Here is a 22,673-nt window from a genome sequence, read left to right as displayed (position 1 = left end):
CGTGACCATCAACAGTCCGTCCCACCAAGACGCAGCCAATGAAGGGAACAAAATTCTCCAAACGGAAATTGAGGTACTTTAAATAAGAAGGCCGGAGAAGGTAATGGCACCCCACTCCAGTACTCTTGCCTGGAAAATCCCATGGATGAAGGAGCCTGGTAGGCTGCAGTCCATGGGGTCACTAAGAGTCAGACATGACTGAGCGACTTCACTTTCACTTTTCACTTTCATGCATTGGAGAAGGAAATGGCAACCCACTCCAGTGTTCTTGCCTGGAGAATCCCAGGGACGGGGGAGCCTGGTGGGCTGCCATCTATGGGGTTACACAGAGTCGGACACGACTGAAGCGACTTAGCAGCAGCAGCAGCAAAGAAGAAGGCTGGGCTTCCTGGGTGGCACTAGTGGTAAAGAACCCACCTGCCAATGCAGGAGGCATAAAAGACGTGGCTTCCATCCCTGGATTAGGAAGATCCCCTGGAGGAGGGCATGGCAACCCACTCCAGTGTTCCTGCTTGGAGAATCCCATGGACAGAGGAGACTGGCAGGCTACAGTCCATGGGGTTACAAAGAATCAGACATGACTGAAGCGACTGAGCACGTATGCACACATGCAAGGAAGGAGGTTAAAGGCTAGCTGTCTTAGCTCAGGTTGCCATTGCAAAATAGCATAGGCTGAGTGACTACACCAATAGGCATTTACTTCTTACAGTTCTGGAGGCTAAGAAGTCCAAGGTCAAGGTCAAAGTGCCAGGTGATTCGGTTCACCATGAAGGCTTCCTGGCTTGCAGGTGGCCACCTTCCTGCTGTGACCTCACATGGCAGAGCGAGCTCTGATGTCTGTTCTTCTTATAAGGGCATTAATGCCATCATGGGGGCTCCACCCTCATGAACCCCTCTAAACCTAATCACCTTCCAAAGTCTCCATTCCCTAAAACCATCTTATTAGGGGTTTGGCTTTCAACATAGGAATTTTGGGAGGACAAAAACATTTAGTCCATAACAGAAGTGAATGTGGTAAGTGTCATTCTCACAACTGTGGGTCTGAAAAGTAACGGTGAGGAAGGTCAAAAAGCCCGAAACTAATGACCCCAGGCTCTGCAGTTTTGTATCCTGCAGATACAAAACTTTGCAGACTCTGGTTCCCACTGTCCTTGAGCAGATCCTTGAGCCTCTCTTGGCCTCAGCTGACCCCTCCTGCCTCCTAGGGCTGTTGTCTTGAGAACCCAAGGTCACATGCATAAAGTGACAACAGGATAGCGCTGGCACATGATGGCTGGGACGTGTGGGGTGTTTCCTGCTTGTCTGGTAGGGAGCCTGGCCAGGGCAGGCAAGGGGGGCCAGGTGTCAGTCCTCAGGAGGCAAGTCTGGCCATGGCCAGAGGCCTCCATGCTGGGAGCACGGATGTCAATGTTGCCATGGCAACCACTGATCCCATTTTAATTACTCTTACTGGCCTGAAGTGGAGGCCCTGGGTTCTCAGTCTCAGCCAGGCTGGACGATACAACTCCCCAGCAGAGAAAGGCCAGCTCTGGCAGGGATGTGTGATCACACCTGACAGCCACTCGACTCACAGGGCTTGGCCGAAACCTGACTTGGTGAGTTCACTTGCTGTTCCCCAGGGTAACAGTTCTAGTGCAACGGTCTGATTTACCGGATGCTCTGGTTTTATTAGCATTTTAGAATGCGAGGATATCACCTTTCTTCCCCTTCTTTCTCCTTCTTCCTCCTCCCTCATGAAAACACCTTATTAGGCCTTTTGGGCTCCGTTACCTCTTCAATTTTTTTTTAATATTTATTTACTTATTTTATTTGGCTGCATCAGATATCATTGCATCATGAAAGATCTTTATTTGCAGCAGGCAAAGTCTTACTTGCCACATGTGGGATATAATTCCCTGACCAGGGATTGAACCTGGGTCCCCTACATTGGGAGCACAGAGTCTTAGCCACTGGACCACCAGGGAACTCCCATCTCAGTTTTATTTCTGGCCACTCGACTGGCTCCACACACACAGTTAATTTCATCATATCTCTGGACTTTTGTCCCTGCTGTCCCTTCTTCTCTGAGGCCAAACTAGCTAATCCCCACTCCCACAACCAAGGCCTCCTCATCTATTAAAACTTAGCTCAAGAGTCACCTCCTCCAAGAAGTCCTCCCAACCACCTCCTGTCCCTAATTATATGCTCCATTCCTGGACTTCTTTGTATAATGCCATTTATGAACATCCATTTGATATCAATTTATCTATGTCCATGCCTGACTCACCCATGACACCATCACCTCATTTTTGCCATTGAACCTCCAGCTCCGAGGGTGACACATAGCAACAACTCAGCTAAGCAAAGAATGAATCTTGGGAGCTGACTACAGACATATCACAAAGGCAAAGGGACATACTGCCAGCAGGAAAAGTCATACATTATAAGGGGTTGGTTGGAGGAAAATGGCATGAACCCCGTGCACGGTATCAAGGTCCCCACTCAGCTCCTCCTCCATGGCAGTTCAAGGGCTCTCATATTTCCTCCCTCATGGTCAACCACTTCCCACCTCCAGGCCTCTGCATGTGCTGTTTCCTCTCCCTGGATTGGCCTCCCCTCAAAATGCCCTCCAGGCTCTCCCTGTCTTATTAAACTCCTATATGCACACAGGAGTTATGTATAACTATAGCATCTTCTCTTCTTCCAGGAAGCCTTCCCTGATTCCCTTCTCCCATTTCTTTGGCCTTGCCTATTCCCAGCTTAAAGCCTCTGTCACACTACATAACAGTTACGTGTGGAAGTTCTGTCATTCCCTTTGGATAGTGTGATCTCTAAAGAGCAAAACCTGACTTCTATTCATCAGGGTATTTCCAGGACCTAGTCAGTGCCTAGCACACAGCCGTCTAATTACCCAATGCTCCATCTTACCCTCCACAGGCTAACCTCCAAGGGCCTCGAACAAATCGGCTCACCTCTGCACGTCTTAGTTTGCATGTCCACAAAACGCTGGTGACAGGTTATTGTGAAAGTGAAATGTGCATCCGGCATGACGTACGTGCTCAACACAAGTTACGTACCGTGACCCTCCAGGGGGGCAACACTTTAACAACTGTTAAAGGTAAGATGTTGATGAATTCCTGTTATTATGACAAAAGTCTGGCTAGAGGAGGAAGTATGAGATCAAGAGGCTGTTTATTCAGTAAATGGTTAAAGCCTCACCACTATCAGATACAGAAAAGAAAATCTGCTGAGAGTGAAAGGAGAGTGAGAATCTCCCATCACGGATTGACAGCTCACATTCTATTCCCCTCGCCCCACTCCAAAATTCATAACTGCTTTTAGAGCTCAGTTCAGCTCATTTTTATTCAATTTTTGAGTGATGAGCCAAACACGTGGCTCAGAAGTCAAAGCAGCATAAAAGCGTTCACATGCTACAAATGCTGGAGAGGGTGTGGAGAAAAGGGAACCCTCCCACACTGCTGGGAATGTAAACTGGTACAGCCATATGGAAAACAGCATGGAGGTTCCTCAGAAAATGAAAAAGAACTACCATATGACCCAGCAACCCAGCTTCTGGGTATATATCCAATTGTTTGTTGTTGTTCAGTTGCTAAGTCCTGTCGGACTCTGCAACACCATGGATTGTAGCATGCCAGGCTCCTCTGGAGTTGGCTCAGATTCATGTCCAGGGAGTTGGTATGCTATCTAACCATCTCATCCTCTGCTGTCCCCTTCTCATTTTGCCTTCAGTCTTTCCAAGCATCAGGGTCTTTTCCAAAGAGTTGGCTCTTCGCATCAGGTGGCCAAAGTATTGGAGCTTCAGCTTCAGTATCAGTTCTTCCAATGCATATTCAGGGTTGATTTCCTTTAGGATTGACTGGTTGGATTTCCTTGCAGTCCAAGGGACTCTCAAGTGTCTTCTCCAGCACCACAATGAGAAAGTATCAATTCTTCAGCGCTCAGCCTTCTTTATGGCCATGCTCTCACATCTGTACAGGACCACTGGAGAAACCATAGCTTTGACTAGAAGCTATGGACTTTTGTCAGACCGTCTCTTTTTAATACTCAGTCTGCGTTTGTCATAGCTTTTCTTCCAAGGAGCAAGGGTTTTTTAATTTCATGGCTGAAGTCACTATCTGCAGTGATTTTTGAGCCCAAGAAAATAAAATATGTCACTGTTTCCACTTTTTATATCCAGAGAAAACTCTAATTCAAAAAGATACATACATCCCAATGTTCATTGCAGCACTATTTGCAATAGTCAGGATATGGAAGCCACTTCTATCCACAAATGAATGGAAAAAGAAGATGCGGTACATATACACAATGGAATATTACTCAGCTATAAAAGCAATGAAATAATGCCATCTGCAGCAACATTGGTGGAGGTCATGTTAACATGAGATTATCATGTTAAGTGAAGTAAATCAGGGCTTCCCTTGTAGCTCAGCTGGTAAAAGAATCCACCTGCAATGCAGGAGACCAGGCTTTGATCCCTGGGTCAGGAAGATCCCCTGGAGAAGGGAAAGGCTACCAACTCCAGTATTCTGGCCTGGAGAATTCCATAGACTGTACAGTCCATGGGGTCACAAAGAGTCGGACACGACTGAGCGACTTGCACTTTCACTTGCACTTTTCACAGCTGCTTTACAATGTCGTGTTATTTTCTGTTGCACAGCAAAGTGAATCCACTTATACATAGATCCCCTCTGTTTTGGATTCCCTTCTCCTTTAGCAGAGACATGGATGGACCTAGAGACTGTCACGCAGATTGAAGTAAGTCAAAAAGAGAAACACATCTATGTGGAATCTAAGAGAATGGTGCAGATGAACCTATTTGCAAAGCAGAAACAGAGACACACGTGTAGAGAAAAAAATATATGAACACCCAGAGAGGAAATGGGGGGTGGGATGAATTGGGAGATTGGAATTTACATTCATACACTAATATGCATAAAATAGATAACTAATGAGAACCTCATCTATAGCACAGGGAACTCTACTCAATGCTCTGTAGTGACCTAAAACAAATTTTTTTAAAGGCACACATGGAGACCACACCTGTCCCCATACATCTTGCCCCACACATACACACGATCAATGTATAGCCTCTTGGGGTATCTTTTCTTCATCCTCCCAGTGTGTCCTTAATCAAACACATGTAAATCCAAATGCATACTCCAATCCACCTCTCTTTCTGACACTGTCCTGCACTTGGTTTTCGCCATTCAACACGTCACTCTGGGGACCTTCTCTATCAGGATATGGCATGTGCCATTGTTGGGGGTGGAGAGCAGGCCTTCACAGCTTACGTCCCCACCTCCATCAATGGAGCCACATATCCCTCTGGTCTAAAGTGACCTTCCAGAAATGAATTCCAAGTGTGATTTTCTTCTGTTTAAACCCCTTCCACAATTTCCACCACTCTAAAGAAAAACACCAAAACTTCACCTTCTCCCCTACTCCTGCTCCCTGGCCCCAGGACCCCTGAGACCTTGCCTGACCTGCCTGCTGATCTGTCCACATCCTTCTCCACTTCCTCTCCCACTTTTTCTCTGCTCTGGCCATGCAGATCTCCTGTCCATCCCTCCAAAGACCCAGCCACGAACCCCTTGCCCAAGGCTTTCCCAGAACCATGCAGTTCCCTCTGCTGATCCATGTTCCACCTGCTCCCCTCCTTCAGCTGCTGTCTCCTACTTGTCCTCTGGGTCTCTGCTCTAGCAAGGAGGAATGGGAAAGTGTTCCCTGACCCCTGACACCATGCACCCCCTCGATTGCATTCCTCACTCCACGTGGTATAAAGATACTTTTATCAGCGCCCCCACGTCTAGATGATTAGTGCTCAGGCTCCCCAAGCAGACACACAGCTACAGGGAAGAAGAAACTTGTTCCCCTTGCTCATCACTGAATCCCCAGTGCCTGTAAGCCCTTGGCACTGGTTTGCAGTAGACATGTTTATGGAAGGAAGGAAGGAGAGTGGTGAGAAAGAGAAAAGGGCAGGGAGGGAGGGAAAGGGGCAAGAGGGAAAGAGAGGAAGCAAGGGTGAGGAGGGCTTGAGAGGAAGGCGAAGAAACAGAGAGGAGGGGAGGCGAAGCTGGAGGGAGGAGGCGCGGGGAGGGGCTGGGTATGAAATGGATTTATTAAGCAAACTTCCTGTATCTGGCCCTACACTAGACACTGGGACGGAGGGAAAGGGAATGATAAATAGAAAAAAAAAAAAAAAAAAACGCCCTGTTTGCAGTCTAGCTGGAGATGATTCATTTACACAAGAAAATGCAACTAGAGTTCAAGACTACAGAAGATCAGGGCCCAGTGCTAAACAAGCACACCCAGCAAACACACTCATGAAGACTGTGACGCCTGTTTTGACCTATTTATAAAGCATTTCTTCAAAGATTTCATAAACATGTGGTCCCAAGTGCTATATAATTAGAAATCCTAATTCCTATTTCTAAACCTTTGCACTTCACCGTTTCTCTTTAAATGTAAACTATCTTTCTGGGGTTGTTTTTTAATCAAAAAAGCATCTTCATTCGAAATAAAGACCATTTTCTGCCCCAAATTTGTATTTAGAGTGTTTAAACTGTTGGTTTAAGGGTGAGTGTCCAGGGCTTGGGCTTTCCTGGTGTCTCAGATGGTGAAGAATCCATCTGCAATGCGGGAGACGTGGGTTCAACCCCTGGGTTGGGAAGATCCCCCGGAGGACGGCATGCTAACCCACTCCAGTTTTCTTGCCTGGAGAATTCCCATGGACAGAGGAGTCTGGTGGGGTACAGTCCGTGGGGTCACAAAGAGTCAGACACGACTGAGCGACTAAGCTCAGCACAGTTCAGGGCAGCATGAAGCAAAGAGCTAGGCAGCAGCTAGGGGTTTGGGGTCTCCTGGGCTGTGAACCAATTTTCTGGGTCATCCTGAGCAATCAATGCCCCGCCCCCCGTGCTTCCAAGGGTTTTGGTTTCCTCTTCCACACAAGGAGCTGAATGAACTGATGAATAAAGGATGTCCCAGCCCTAACAGTGATTATCTCCCTCTGCCCTGGTTATTCCACCCCAAAAGAGAAGACCTCTTAATAAGAGTATGAGCTGAGCCCCCTTTATTTTTTAAAAAATACTTATTTATTTATTTGGTTGAGCCAAGTCTTAGTTGCTGCGTGCGGGATCTTTTTTCGTTTGTGGCATGCAGGATCCTTAGTTGCAGCGTATGAGATCTAGTTCCCTGACCAGGGATTGAATCCAGGTGCCCTGCATTGGGAGTGCGGAGTCTTAGCCACTGGACCACCAGGGAAGTCCTTTTCTTCACTAGCTGCCCTGAGAATTTCCTCCTCCAAAGAAAAGACGAGTGAGGACATCATTTCAGTTGAGGTTTCTAGAGTGTTTACAGAATCACAGCCTTCCCTCTGCTGGTGTGGACACCCCAGGGGCTACACCCAGTAAATGTCCTCTGAATTAGTGAAATGAATGAATAAATGAACAAACTGACTTAACGAATCTTGCCCAGAAAAGCCAACAAGCTTACCAGCCCCCTGCACAGAGTGGGACTGGGCCCAGTTCCTCAGGGCTTGCACTGCACTGCTTTCTCTGGGAACCAGGTTCTTTATTAATCCAATAAAATATTTATGGAGCATCTGTTATGAACCCAGCACTGAAAAATCTAACATTGAACAGACAAGTCTAAATAATCTTTTAGAACATAAATCAGATCACATTGCTCTCCAACATAAAATCCTTCAGTAGCCTCCTAATGCAATAAGTATAAGATTAAGAACTGCCCCCCACCTCTGCTGCCACGGCCTTTAAGGCCATGGTCAAGTATTTCTCTATGACATTATCTACTGTCACTGTGCTCTTTGTCCCCTAGGCCCAGCTGCACCAGCTGAGATCAGCTGAACCACAGCCAACCCTCAGTCCCAGCTATCATGTGAGAAAGTAACTGCTGATGTAAGGTCCTGAGATGTTTTTGGAGGGGAGAGAGTTATTTGTTACACAGCTTTATTGCAGTAATAGCTGACTGAAACAGAGTGCTGTCGTTTACTAGAAGCAGAATCTTAGGAAAGTCACTTAACCTCTTTGAACCTTAATATGCTTTAAATTTTTTGAAGATATATATGTCTCTTCTCCATTTACCTCCAGTGACAGTGGGATGACAAATAAAAAAGGCTTTGGAAACTGCCAAAACCTGTTGCAAATATAAGATAGACTATTCAGCAACAGTCTTGCCCACCCAGACCCAGAGGAAGGTCCGTGCTGTCCTGACCATGAAGCATGCCTCAGCAGGCCAGTACCAGCCGCCTTATGAAGACATACGGTGTCCAGCACATACACACTCTGAACCAAGGCCCATAGTCCCAGCCTGACAAAGATTAGGGCTTCAGAGAGACATTTCCACAGGGCAGCAATCAAAAGACATTTTTGCTTCTAAAACTATCTGTGGGAAATTATCATGAATACACACAAGGTTGGCAGCACAAAACTGCCCATTATAACTTTGTTCATGATGGAAAATGAGAAACAAGCTAAATGTTCAACAACAAGGAACTGGGTACATCCACACGATGGAATATAATACAACCATTCAAAATAATGTCAGCTGGGGAATTTTTTTGCAAGCAATGCTTGTTGGAAAACTAGAAAATTCATGGAGTTGATTCAGGAGCCAATTTGAGCAAAACAACAAAGCAAATAGGCAGAATTTTGGTTCCTCTATTTACTCTTCAATTAAAGAAGCTCTATTTTGATTCATATTATGGATTGAATGTTTATGGCCCCACTTAAATGTATATGTTGAAGCCCTAATCCTCAACATGATAATAATAGGGGATGAGGCTTCGGGGGTGATTAAGATTAGATGAAGTGATGGGGCTAGAGACCTCATGATGGGTTAGTGCCCCTATGAGAACACAGCAAGCAGGTGACTATCTGCAAACCAGGAAGCAAGCTCTCTCAGGAACCAAATTGACTGACATCTTGATTTTGGACTTCCCAGGCTCCAGAACTATAAGAAATAAGTCTCTGTTATTTAAGCCACTCAGTCTATGGTTTTCATTATAGCAGCCCAAGCAGATTAAGACAATCTGTCTAATAAATTTCATTTCCAAAGACAGTGCTTGCAGAAACGGTCCAGGAGCTGCTTAAACAAGTTTGAAAACCATCACTAGAGGAGAATGTCAAGGTGCCTCTGCTGAGTTGTGAAAGGGAAATGGCCAGTTACAAAATAGCTTGTATAGCATTATTTTAGTTTGTAATAAGGAGAGAGAGAGAAAAAAAAAAAAACAGATAAGATAAATATGCCCCAATATGTTAGCAGTGTTTATCACTAGGAGGTAAGATTAAAAGTCTCTTGCTTTGATGAATGCTTTTCTACTTTTTTCAACTCTCTCCTTTTTATTTTTAATCTTTTGGCTGCACCCACATGGCATGTGGGATCTTAGTTCCCTGTTCAAGAATCAAACCTGCACCCTCTGCATTGGCAGCATGGAGCCTTAACCACTGGACCACCAGTTAAAAGTTTCTTTTGATTGCTTTTTGGCTTCCCTGGTGGTTCAGATGGAAAATAATCTGCCTGCAAATGCAGGAGACCCAGGTTCGATTCATGGGTCAGGAAGATCCCCTGGAGGAGGGCATGACAACCCACTCCAGTACTCTTGCCTGGAGAATCCCATGGACAGAGGAGCCTGGAGGGCTACAGGCCATGGAGTCGCAAAGAGTCAGACATGACTGAGCAACTAACACTTTTTGATTGCTTCTTTTTGCTTATTGAAACATTCTAAATGTTTGGTGATGAATAAAACTATAGGAATAAGAAGCAATACACAAATATACTTTTTCTGTGTGTCTATAATAAATTAATCATGCCACTATGAGGAAAAGTGAACTCATGGTCTTTGGCATCCCAGAATTAGTCTTTGTAAATGCAATCCCTCCTCCCCTCCCCAACACCCCAGTGGGAACAGAGACACACATCAGTTCAAAGCCTGGAGGGGCAGGCTATCCTCAGAGGTGTGATGAGCACTGGAGAGAAGGCTGCTTACGGAAGGAGTCACCTGACGAGGAAACCAGGGAGCAATGACCACTAAGTGGTCAATCCTAATGTACCCATTGGCTGGAGTGCAGGTTGGGGAGAGCGTGGCACCCCCACAGGAAGAGATGCACTTAAAAATGAAGACTGAGGAGGCAACTTACTAAGTCCTCAGGGAGAAACAAGTGGAAACATCAAGCAGGGGGAAAAAAACCAGCAGTCCACACCTCCTGGCTTCAGTTTTCCTATCTCCTAAAAGGAGATACACTACTATTATAAGGAAAGAGCATCAGAATACACACAGACCTGTTCACCTGCATCTGGTACATAGTAGGCGCTCAACACGTGTCTTCATTTATTCCCTGCCCTCTGGGGATGACAATAAGAGAAGTCCACTTGACAAAATGAGTTGATGAAAGCATCATGCTTTATATTGTGGCCTCTGCAATTTTACTGTGGCCTCCAGAATTATAATCTCTGGACTGTCATCCCTGCTTCACCACTGAATGGCTGTGTCATTTGAGATCTGTCATTTAACCTCTCTGACCCTTGGTTTCTTCATCTCCAAAACAGAAACAGTAGCAATCGGGATGCCTATCATGCAGAGTGATTTTTTAGAATTAAATAACATTTAAAAATGTGAAGTAATCAGCACAGGATCTATTCAGCCCCTAGGATGTGCCCTGTAAGAAATATCTACTATTACTCTTCATTACCATAAATAAGAATTAAGAAAAAAGTTCCACTGGGCTGATGGGAAGGTGTCAAGAAAAATGAAGTGGGTAACATAACCCCCATCAAAACACCATGCATGCACACACTGCTACTATGCTATCTTCTAAAAACACAAATCTATCCACATCACCCCTCATTCGATGGCTACCCATTGTCCTCTGGATAAAATCGAGGTTCCTTAAGCAATCTGAACTCTGCCCACATTTCCTGTCTCATAAGCTGTTATTTCCCCCATGTGAACACTATGCGTCTTTAAGGACTGAGATGCTCTGACTCTGTGCCTTTGCACTGTCTGTTCCCTCCGCCTGCCATGCCATTCCCCATGCCTATTTTCACACTCTGTACATTTCCAGTTCAATGTTGCCATCCCGAAAACTCATCCTTCAAGTTTCAATCCATCTTGTCCCTTCTGAACGGTCTTCCTTGATTATCCCTCCACTATCCCAGGCTGAGACCAGATCATGTGCTCCTCACTTCAGTAACAATTCCCAGAAAGCCTGAACCCTGAGGTTGTCTCTACCCCGAGGCAATAAGAGAGGAATGTTGCTGTTCAGTCGTTAAGTCCTGTCCAACTTAACAGAACTGCCCCACGTCAGGCTTCCCTGTCCTTCACAATCTCCCAGAGTTTACTCAAACTCATGTCCATTCATTCGGTGATGCCACCCAACCATCTCATCCTCAGTTGCCCTCTTCTCTTCCTGCCCTCAATCTTTCCCAGCATCAGGGTCTTTTCCAGTGAGTCAGCTGTTCACATCAGGTGGCCAAAGGATTGGAGCTTCAGCTTTAGCAACAGTCCTTCCAATGAATATTCAGTGTTGATTTCTTTTAGGATTGATTAATTTGATCTCCTTGCTGTTCAAGGGACTCTAAAGAGTCTTCTCCAAAACCACAATTCAAAAGCATCAATTCTTCAGTGTTCAGCTTTCCTTATAGTCCAACTCTCACATCCACTCATGACTACTGCAAAAACCATAGCTTTAACTAGACAGACCTTTGTCCAGCAAAGTAATGTCTCTACATTTTAATACTCTGTTTGGTATTAGTATTGTCATAGCTTTTCTTCCAAGGAGCAAGTGTCTTTTAATTTTGTAGCGGGAGTCGCCATCTGCAGTGATTGTGGAGCCCAAGAATATAAAATCTGCCACTGTTTCCACTTTTTCCCCATCTGTGTAAGAGAGGAATAGGTCTTGCTTATGTCTACTTAGCCTCTGTGGGTGAGAGATGAGTATAAATTAATGAATCAAATATTCAATAAATCAATGTCCTTATGCCTCCTGATGGCTAAGAGCACTTAGAGCCAGGGGCCTGGGTTCCAACCCAACTTCAGCACTGATGAACTTGGCATCCTTGGGCCAATGACTCCACCTTTCTATGTTAGGTTCTCACCTATCACGTGGGGCTCATCTTAGTTCTACCTTCCTGCATCGTCATGCAGATTAATCAATGTGTAAGAAGCACTCCAAACATCGCCTAGCACAGAGTAGGCACCATACAAGCACTGGCTGTTTTTACTTGTAGGCCTTCTTCCACATGCCACCTTCTCAAAAAGACCACTCCTGACCACCTTATCTGTGATATCCCACACATACCATCACTCTCTATTCTTTTGCCCCTTTAATTCTTTTCACACACCTTATCATTTGGCAAACTTGCACAATTTTCTTATTTATTGAAAGTTGATTATTAGGAGATCCCTGGTGGTCCAGTGGTTAAGAATCCACCTGCCAATGCAGGGGACACAGGTTCAATCCCTGGTCTGGAAAGATCTCATATGCCATGGGGCAACTAAGCCCAGGTGCCATGACCACTGAAGCCCTCCTACGTAGAGTCTATGCTCTGCAACAAAAGGAGCTTCTGCAGTGAGAAGCCCATGCACCACAACTAGAGAAGCCCCCACTCACTGCAACTAGAGAAAGCCGGCATGCTGCAACAAAGACCCAGAGCAGCCAAAATAAATAGATAATTCTTTTAAAAAGTGAGTATTAGTCTTCCCCACTAGCATACCAAGCCTGACAATACATGGTTCTTAAAACAGGCTCAGTGAACAATACACACTCAATAAACATTTGTCAAGGGGCTTTGCAAGTGACTCAGTGGTAAAGAATCTGCCTGCCAAGCAAGAGACACAGGAGACATGGGTTTGATCCATGGGTTAGGGAGACACCTTAGAAAAGGGACTGGAAACCCACTCCAGTATTTTTGCCTGGAAAATCCCATGGATAGAGGAGCCTGACGGGCTACAGTCCATGGGGTCACAAAAGAGTCAGACACAATTTAGGGACTGAGCACGCACACAAACATTTGTCAAAGGAAGAGGACAAAAAGGAAGAAGATGTCAATTCTTCCTTGAAGAAATAAGATTCTGATTGGAGGAGACTGAAGACTGGGGAGACCACTCCAACACATCAATGGGTAAAAACAATCGAGAAGAATTGACTGCAAACCAGCTGAAGGGGCCTTTAGAAGAGTCTCAGCATTTACAAAGAGGGGCAGGGCCATGGGGGTGCCAGAGGAAATGCACAGAGACAACGCAGACATTTGAGTCCAGCCCAGACAGGTCACAGAAAGTTCTCTGGAGGCCAGAGAATCATTTTAATCGAGCGATTCCACCTTGAGAAAGCAGGAGTTGCAAAGATGTCATTTCCCCAGGATTCTGTATTAATTATTTCCTGGCCTAAGGCATTCCATGTTAATTGGCCTCAATTGGAAAATTTCATGTTTGTGTTTGTATTGGCAAAAGTTGGGGAGCGGGGAAATGTATCATTTTTTTTTTCCCACTTTAGTCAAGTTTATTTTTTTATTTTTTTTAATTTAAATTTATTTATTTTAATTAGAGGCTAATTACTTTACAATATTGTATTGGTTTTGCCATACATCAACATGTATCATTTTTAAAAATCACTTAAATCCTCAAGATGACACTGCCATCGCCATCCAGGGTAGACCAGTTGCACAGACGTGCAGAATACTAAGTAATATTTTTAAATGTTATATTGATGTGCATATGTACCTCTCCTACAATCCTGAGAAGGAAATAAATGGTCCTGTTTTCCTTCCTTCTGCATATTTCTCCACCTGTAGTCTCACAGTCCAAGCTCCCTAAAATAAAGTTTCCCCTCAAAGCTTCCTCTTTTATAAACAAAATAGCTAGCAGTTAGTAATAAAACTTGGGGAAAATCATTTCGAAAAAAAAAAAATTCCTAATCAGGAGAAAAATAGAGGCATATAGACCCCTCCACCACCACCATGCTTATCTGGTATGAGCACTGACTGCTAACAGTTCTCAGCTGTTATTTTTCCCTAGAGCAGGGATCAGAAAACTACAGCCCACGGGCCAAGTCAAGCCCACCACATGTTTTTATCAAGAATCCTTTACTGGAACATGACCATGACCATTAATGATTTTATGTTTGGTCTATGGTTGCCTCCCCAATAACTGAAGAATTGAAATTGCAGTGGAGATTGCATGGCTTAACAAAGTCTAGAATATTTGCTCTCTGACCTTTTATGGAGTCTGCAAACCCCTACTCCAGAGCAATATTGTCCAGTAGAAATATAATGTGAAGCAGATGCAAACTATTATATACAGAATCAGTAAACCACAAGCCCTATTGTACAGCACAGGGAACAATATTCAATATCCTGTGATAAACCATAATGTAAAAGAATGTGAAAAGAATGAATATATATATATATAGTTAGGATAGCAAGGAGATAAAACCAGTCAATCCTAAAGGAAATCAATCCTGATGATTCACTGGAAGGACTGATGCTGAAGCTGAAGCTCCAATACTTTGGCCGCCTGATAGGAAGAACTGACTTATTGGAAAAGACCCTGATGCTGGGAAAAGATTGAGGGCAGGAGGAGAAGGGGGCGACAAAGGATGAGATGGTTGGATGGCATCATCAACTGAATGGACATGAGTTTGAGCAAACTGCAGGAGATAATGAAAGACAGGGAAGCATAGCGTGCTGCAGTCCATGGGATCGCAGAGTCAGAAACGACTTAGCCACTGAACAACGTGTACCTGAATGACTTTGCTGTATAGCAGAAATTAATACATTGTAAATCAACTATACTTCAATACTATAAATTTAAACAAATGAATATAACTCAAATGCATTTCAAAAATTTTTAAAGAAATTATGTGAGCCACATATATAATTTCAAATTTTCAAATAGCCATATTAGAAAAAACGAAATTAATTTTAAAAATCTATTTTATTTAACCTGGTATACTCAAAATGTTATTTCAACATGTAATCTACTTTATAATTATTAAGGAAATGTAGACATCTCTTTCTTCACACTAAATCTTCAAAATATGATGAGTATTTTATACCTACAACACATCACAGTTAAACCTAGCCACATTTGAAGTGCTTCATAGCTACATATGGCTATGAGCTACCATATTGGAAAGGACTACTCAAGAGAGTCTCCTTTAGTTGACTAGGAGAGGTTTACCCAGAGGTTTTACACATGAGAAATAACGTAAAATACACATATTGGTCACTGCCCCTGGTTTCTGGCACAGAGCCCCTGAAACCTTAGTAATTTCCTAAGTGATATGAGCACTAATAGCATCTTTCTTCATAGTCTTTTCCATTATGGCTTATTATTGGAGGCTTCCCTTGAGACTCAGATGATGAAGACTCCACCTGCAATGCAGCAGACCGGGTTCAATCCCTGGGTGGGGAAGATCCCCTGGAGGACAGCATGGCAATCCACTCCAGTACTCTTGCCTGGAGAATCCCATGGACAGAGAGGCCTGGTGGGCTCCAGTCCATGGGGTCGCATAGAGTCAGACACAACTGAGCGACTAACATACACATGGCTTATTACAATATATTGAATATAGATCCCTGGGCTATACAGTAGGACCTTGTTTGAAGTATCAAAGTCACTCAGTCGTGTCCAACTCTTTGCAACCCCATGGACTATACAGTTCATGGAATTCTCCAGGCCAGAATACTGGAATGGGTAGCCTTGTCCCTTCTCCAGGGGCTCTTCCCAACCCACGGATCGAACCCAGGTCTCCCATAATGCAGGTGGATTCTTTACCAGCCGAGCCACAAGGGAAGCCCAGGACCTTGTTTCTCCATTCTGTATATACTAGTTTGCATCCGCTAATCCCAAACTCCAAGCCAGCTCCCCTCCACCCTCCCTTCCCCTTGGCAACCACAACTCTATTCTCTGTGTCTGTGTAAATAAGATCATCTGCATCACATCTGAGATTCCACATGTAAGTGATATCATTTGGTTATTTGTCTTTCTCTGACTTACTTCATTTAGTATGATACTCTCTAGATCCATCCACGTTGCTGCCAATGGCACTAGTTCATTCTTTTATGACTGAGTAGTGACCCGTTATATACATACACCACGTGACCCGTTATATACATACACCATGTGACCCGTTATATACATACACCACGTGACCCGTTATATATATACACCACGTCGTCTTTATCCATTCGTCTGTCAATGCACATTTCAGTTGTCTCCATGTCTTGGCTATTGCAAATAGTGCTGCTACAAACATTGGGGTACAAGAGGATCTTTTGTTCTAATATTTGGTCTTTGACCACAGGTCCTAACACAGAGCTCCTAAATTCTTTGAAATTTCCCTGATGGGTGAAAGGAATGTCTTTTGTTCTAATGAGGCAATGCTTGATGGGGTCCTGGATGGGGGCTGGCCACTGGAAAGATCAAACTATGATAAGAAGCTTGGGAGTTTCAGCCCCATTCCTTATCCTCCAGGAAGGGAAAAGTGGGGGTAAAAATTGACTTAAGGATCCATCACACTTACGGGATGAAGCCTCCATAAAGAGTCCAATGGTATGTGAATCAGAAAACTTCCAGGTTGCTGAAGACATGAAGGAGCTTGAAGCTGTGTATACCACCTCCCCACACCTTGCCCCATGTCTCTTTGCCATCTGGATGCTCCTCTGCATCTCATCAAATTGTTGTTGTTGCGTCGCTCAGTCATGTCTTACTCTTTGCGACCCCATGGACTGAAGCCCACCAGGTTCCTCTGTCCATGGGATTTCCCAGGCAAGAATGTTGGGGTGGGCTGCCATTTCCTTCTCCAGAGGATCTTCCTGATCCAGGGATCGAACCCACATCTCCTGCACTGGCAGACAGGTTCTTTACTGCTGAACCATCAGGGAAACCCACATCTCATCATACTCTTTTATTATAAACTGACAAAAGGAAGGAAGTGTTTCCTGGAGTTCTTTAAGTCATTCTAGCAAGTTGTTGAACTCAAGGAGCAGGTCATGGGAAGCCTGGTTTATAACCAGTCAGGCAGAAGTACTGGTGACATCCTGGGACTTGCAATTGACATCAGAAATATGTCTGATCTGTGATCTGAGCTTCCTCCCATTAATGTCATAATTGAACTGTAGGACAACCAGCTGGTGTCACAGAGAATCGTTTGGTGTGGGAAAAATAACCCTACACATCTAGTGGGAGAAGTGGTGTCAGTGTGATCGTAAAGGAGACTCACACAGGAAGAAGAGTAGGTTTTTCCTACACAAAGCCACAGCCAACGATCACTAATGTGAAGGTGTCAGAGGTCAACCCCACAGCCTCAAGGCGATGCCAGCTCTGTGATGCTTCAGAGCTTGCCGTGGGATCAGGCTGTAGCCGGGCTCCAGAGTAGACATGCTGTTTCCTTCCTCTCCTGCCTGCCTCCTGCCACCATCTCTCCCTTTCAGATATTTCCTAAGATATCCCTCACCTCTAAAAAGCGACCTGTGCAAGAATCGCCATCTCAGGCTCTGAATCTAGTAAAGTTATCCAAACATGAGGAGAAAAGAATATAAATATTTGCTAAGTATCCATCACATGTCAGAGGCTTAATAACTTATCTCTTCACAAAGATATGAGGTAGCAAATTCTAGCCCCACTTCAAAGATACGGAAACTTACATAGGTAAGTATACTCAGCCATTCAACAACATATTATGAGGTTATTTAAAATTATACTTGTGAAGGTATGTGATAATATTTAAACACTTAACGGTATAATGTTGATTTGGAAAAATAAGACAAAAATGTGCTATGTGAATACATGTGTCTTTATTTTTTTATTTTTCTGCCCAAGTCATGTGGCATAGGGGCTCTCCCCGGAACAGGAATCTAACGCATGCCCCCTGCAGTGGTATCATGGAGTCTTAACCACTGGACCACAAGAGCAGTCCCCATAAGCTTCTAAAATACATTGTTCAAAAGCCGGAAAGGTTATACAGCACAATGCTATCCATAACTTACTCTGGGGACCTCCCTGGTGGTCCAGTGGTTGAGAATCCGCCTTCCAATGCAGGGGATGTGGGTTTGACCCCTGGCCCAGGAGCTTGGACCACACATGCTGCAGAGCAACAGAGACTGTACACCAGTAGACTATACAACTACTGAGCCCATACTCGCTGGGGCAGTCACATCACAACCAGAGGGAAGCCCACCAGCTGCAACAACAACAAAGACTCCGTGTGCTGTAGCTGAGACCCAGAGAAGCCAAAAACAAATGATTTTTTTAAAAACTTACTTTGGGCAATCAAAATGAATGGCTGTTTATGTTTATTAAAGGCTGTTTATTCTACAATTTAATAAGACCCTGCAGGGACTCCCCAGTAATAGACCTCCTGTGTCCCCCAGTTCTTGTTTATAAAAGAAGCCTCGGGCTCCTAGGCAGTCCCCAAGTTCCAAAGAGCAGACGCAAGCAGTTAATCATCAGAGAAGCAGAGAAAAAGAAACAAAAAGAAAACAGTCAAGCAAAAAAGGTAGTAATAACTAAGTAGATCAGCCATTAAAAGAGCCATAGGACCCCAAATTCCCCTGCAAAGGATGAAAATCATAGGCCCTCGCACGTCCTTGAGCTGTTTTTCAAAAACCAGGACCCCGCCAGACAGAAACACAGAGCCTCAAGGCTGGACGGAATCAGAGGGTTGATGATCAAGACACCAAAAAATATCACCTTGTTACTTCAGCACCAACCAATCAGAAAAGAAAGTCCATGAGTTGATCATATGTCTTATGACCTTCATCCCTTTAAAAACACTTCCCTAAAAAGCAATCAAAGAGTCTGAGTCCTTTGAGCCCTAACCTCCCATGCTCCTTGCTTGGCATGTGTTGCTTGGCACCTGACAATAAACACTTTACTCAAGACGTCCCTGGTGGTTCTGTGGCTAAGAATCTGCCTGCCAATGCAGGAGACATGGGTTCCATCCCTGGTTCAGGAAGATCTCACATGCCGTGGAGCAACTAAGCCCATACCACAACTACTGAAACCTGCATAATTAGAGCCTGTGCTCTGCAACAAGAGAAGCCACCACAGTGAGAAGCCCTCATCCTGAAACGAGAGCGTAGTCCCTGCTCGCCACAACCAGAGAAAGCCTGCATGCAGCAATGAAGACCCAGCACAGCCAAAAACTAATGAATTAAAAAAACAACACTTTACTCCTTCACTACAACCATTTAATTGGCTCTGCTCCACATTAGGCAGACACAAGTTTGGTTCAGTAACAGTCCCTACCATTCTGTAATTTCAGTTTTTCCAAGGAGAGAAAGGGCTCCATTTCTGTTGAGGTTTGGCTTGCCTTGAGTGCGCTGTAGTATAATGGTTAGAGCTTGGTTTGGTTTGGAATGGGTCAACCTAGGGTTCACATCCCAGCTCCACCACTCTGAAGTGCTATGGCCATGGGCAAAAGAGTTAACATCTCTAAACCTCAATTTTAATATCTGTAAAAGGTGGACAATGACATATCTCATAAGGTCGTTATGAGGGTTACATGTTGTTGCCCAGTCGCTAAGCATTGTCTGACTCTTTGCGACCCCATGGATTGTAGCACATCAGGCTCCTCTGTGCTCCACTATCTCCTGGAGCTTGCTCAAATTCCTGTCCAGTGAGTCAGTGATGCTATCTAACCATCTCATCCTCATGAGGGTTTGCATTGGAAGTGCTCAGTATGCTGCCTGGCACATGTAGGCTCTTGGTAGATGGTAGATCCATAAACAGAGGTTGCCCAGCCCCAAGAGTCATGGTCTTTACCCTACTCCATGTTCCTAGATGGAATCCCTAGATCCCCATCATGATCTTAAAAATCTCAACTGGCGATTTTTGAGCCAAGAAACAGTCCCCAATGCAGGGGGATCATTCTCACTCACCTCCTTGTGTGACTATGCCACTCGAGTTCCACTTCCCAGCCTCCATTTCCCACTGTGCACTAAAAGCTCCAAGGGCTGGGAGTTCTTTCCCCCTTCTCCTGTACGTGATTAATGAGACTTAAATTGGTGCAGTGATAGATGAGTTATCCTAAAGGCATCGAATATTTAAAACTGAATCCTCCTTTGACAAAAATAGTCCGTGAGTTTCAAGAGCTGCTGTCCTGCTGTCCCTGTTAGCGAGCACGTGATGTCTACGGGCGCTGAATGAATTCCTGCTAAGCGCTCACCAACGGCAAGGGCCGAGATACCTTTTTCTCCTTTTGCTGTCCCTATGAAGGCAAAGCGTGTGCTTTCCATCTTTATCTTAAGTGACCAGACTTGTTTACAGCTGCTCCAAATAATTATGTCTGACCACATCGCGTCGAGCACACCCCAGACCGTGCACTCCTCTGATTAAGGGTTTCTAAATGGAATTCTTCCCTGGAAACGAGTCTAAAGTGGATTTCTTCCCTTGAACAAGCTACTGTCCCAGATATCCATGTGGTCCTTGGAGAATTTTTGTACCACATCACGCTTCCTTGGTATACAACCTTCCATCTTTCTTCTGGGTGTCTGCTTCCCCTGTACCCACATGAACTTGCTCATCCTTGAAGTTCTTCTGGATTCCTCATCATGAACCCAAGTCCAGAGAAAAGAAAAAGTGAGTGTTAGGCACTCAGTGGTGTCTGACTCTTTGTGGCCCCATGGACTGTAGCCCGATGGGCTCTTCTGTCCATGGGATTCTCCAGGCAAGAACGCTGGAGTGGGTTGCCATGTCCTTCTCCAGTCCAGAGAAAAGTGACTTCCATTCTGGGGCCACTCTGGATTACTGTGAACTCCTCTCTTGTCTGAACCTCTGGACTGATTGACGGAAATAGCAAATACTTGAGCTTTCAAAGTCCTAGGGTCTCCATCATAACTACTCAACTCTGCCCTTGGAGCACAAACAGCCATAGACAATACATGAACAAATGAGCATGTCGGTGTCCTAATAAAACTTTATTTATAACATTAGCAGCAAGCAGGATTTGGCTTATGGACTGTAGTTTGCAGACTCCTGCCCCAGAGACCTGCAGTGGCCATTCTCAGTGCCCTGCTGAGATCCCTTTTACCAGCTGCTGATGGCTCCCAGCTGCCTTCTTCTCCACTTTGGCCAGCAGAGCCTTCTCTACTAAAAAGTTACTTCACCCCTACGCCCATCCAATGGGGTGGCCAGGATCAGTGAATGGGTGACTTAGGGGAAAGTACAGAAAGCCAGCCACTTGTTTTAAGGCAGAAACCATTCTGTGGTACAACTGATGCTCCAGAGTTCCCTCTGGGATCAGGCAGAAAAGTCGGTCTCCAATCAAGTCCAATGCTTGCTTAGCTTTGTCTCTTTCCCAATCTTGCTTCCTCATCCCCCTTCTCCTAAGAGCCTCCCTTGGTAAATTAAATCCTCCCAAACCCCTGTCTCAGGCTTTGCTGCTAGGAAACTCAACTTGAGATAAGACATTAAAACCCATCCTGGCTCCCTACTGGTCTCGACTTTCTCTCTTGGCTGTCTTATGCTTCCTAGGTTTATCTTTCCCAGTACGACTGTGAGATTCTTAGAGGGTGAGGAGTGAAATGGAGGCTGCGTCTTCAGCACATAGTATAGGACAAAGAATGCAGGCTTTTTATATTACCAGGCCTGGGTTGAAATTCTGGCTCTGTCACTGACTCGGTTTGTGACCTAATGACAATAACAGTTAACAGTGGCAGTGATACCGGTGACAGCAGGTGCCACACAGTGGGAAGTGTGCTGTGTGGCAGGCACTCTGCTAAGCCGTTCTTGTTAGTGGTGTCTGCATTCTCCCAGCACTTCTATAAGGACCCCTAGCCTCAGAGACTGCCCAGGTCACCCATTCAATGGATGAGAGTAAGGATAGCTACCTTGAAGGGTTGCTATGGTAACTCACATGAAGGTCAAAGTGTTCCGCAACCAGCAGATGTTACCAAAATATACGTTATATACGTTAGTCGCTCAGTCGTGTCCGACTCTGTGCGACGCCATAGACGGCAGCCTACCAGGCTCCCCTGTCCCTGGGATTCTCCAGGCAAGAACACTGGAGTGGGTTGCCATTTCCTTCTCCACCGGGATTCTCCAGGCAAGAATACTGGAGTGGGTTGCCATGCCCTTCTCCAGAGGATCTTCCCAACCCAGGGGATCGAACCCTGATCTCCTTCATTGCAGGCAGATTCTTAACCCTTTGAGCTACAGGGAAGTCCTTTATTATCAGTTCTTTTTATTAGTAGACTGGTATTCCAAACAGGAAATATTTATTTTATTTATTTATTTGACTGTACTGGGTCTTAATTTGCAGCATGTGGGGTCCAGTTCACTGGCCAGGGACTGAACCCTGGCCCCCTGCATTGGCAGCTCAGAGTCTTAGCCACTGGGCCACCAAGGAAGTCCCCATTTCTCATTCTTGATCTGATCCTTCTTCTAGCACTTTGCTATGTACACCACTGCCCCATCCACCAAACATCCCTCCCATAGCAATGCCCTGCCAATATCTGTTCAGGCAGGAGGAAAAGGGACAACAGAGGACGAGATGGTTGGATGGCATCACCAACTCAATGGACATGAGTTTGAGCAAACTCTGAGAGATAGTGAAGGACAGAGAAGCCTGGTGTGCTGCAGTCCATGGGGTTGCAAAGAGTCAGACACGACTGAGCGACTTAACAACAACAACAACTCACCTCTACACCCAGTG

At 44.9% G+C, this 22,673-nt stretch overlaps 1 protein-coding gene and 1 non-coding gene across 3 annotated transcripts in view; both read right to left on the bottom strand.

Annotated features, from left to right (window-relative positions):
• Positions 1 to 22,673, bottom strand: part of SHISA9 (shisa family member 9) — a 355,587-nt gene that overhangs the window by 290,570 nt on the left and 42,344 nt on the right. The window lies entirely within an intron of this gene.
• On the bottom strand, positions 1,892 to 1,964 carry TRNAG-CCC (transfer RNA glycine (anticodon CCC)). The gene has a single exon. It is a non-coding gene; the product is annotated as a tRNA-Gly (tRNA).

Source organism: Bos javanicus, chromosome 25, assembly GCF_032452875.1.
Source record: "Bos javanicus breed banteng chromosome 25, ARS-OSU_banteng_1.0, whole genome shotgun sequence".
Taxonomy (NCBI): Eukaryota; Metazoa; Chordata; class Mammalia; order Artiodactyla; family Bovidae; genus Bos; species Bos javanicus.
The sequence above is the reverse complement of the archived record's forward strand: the minus strand, read 5'-3'. Positions and strand labels throughout refer to the sequence as shown.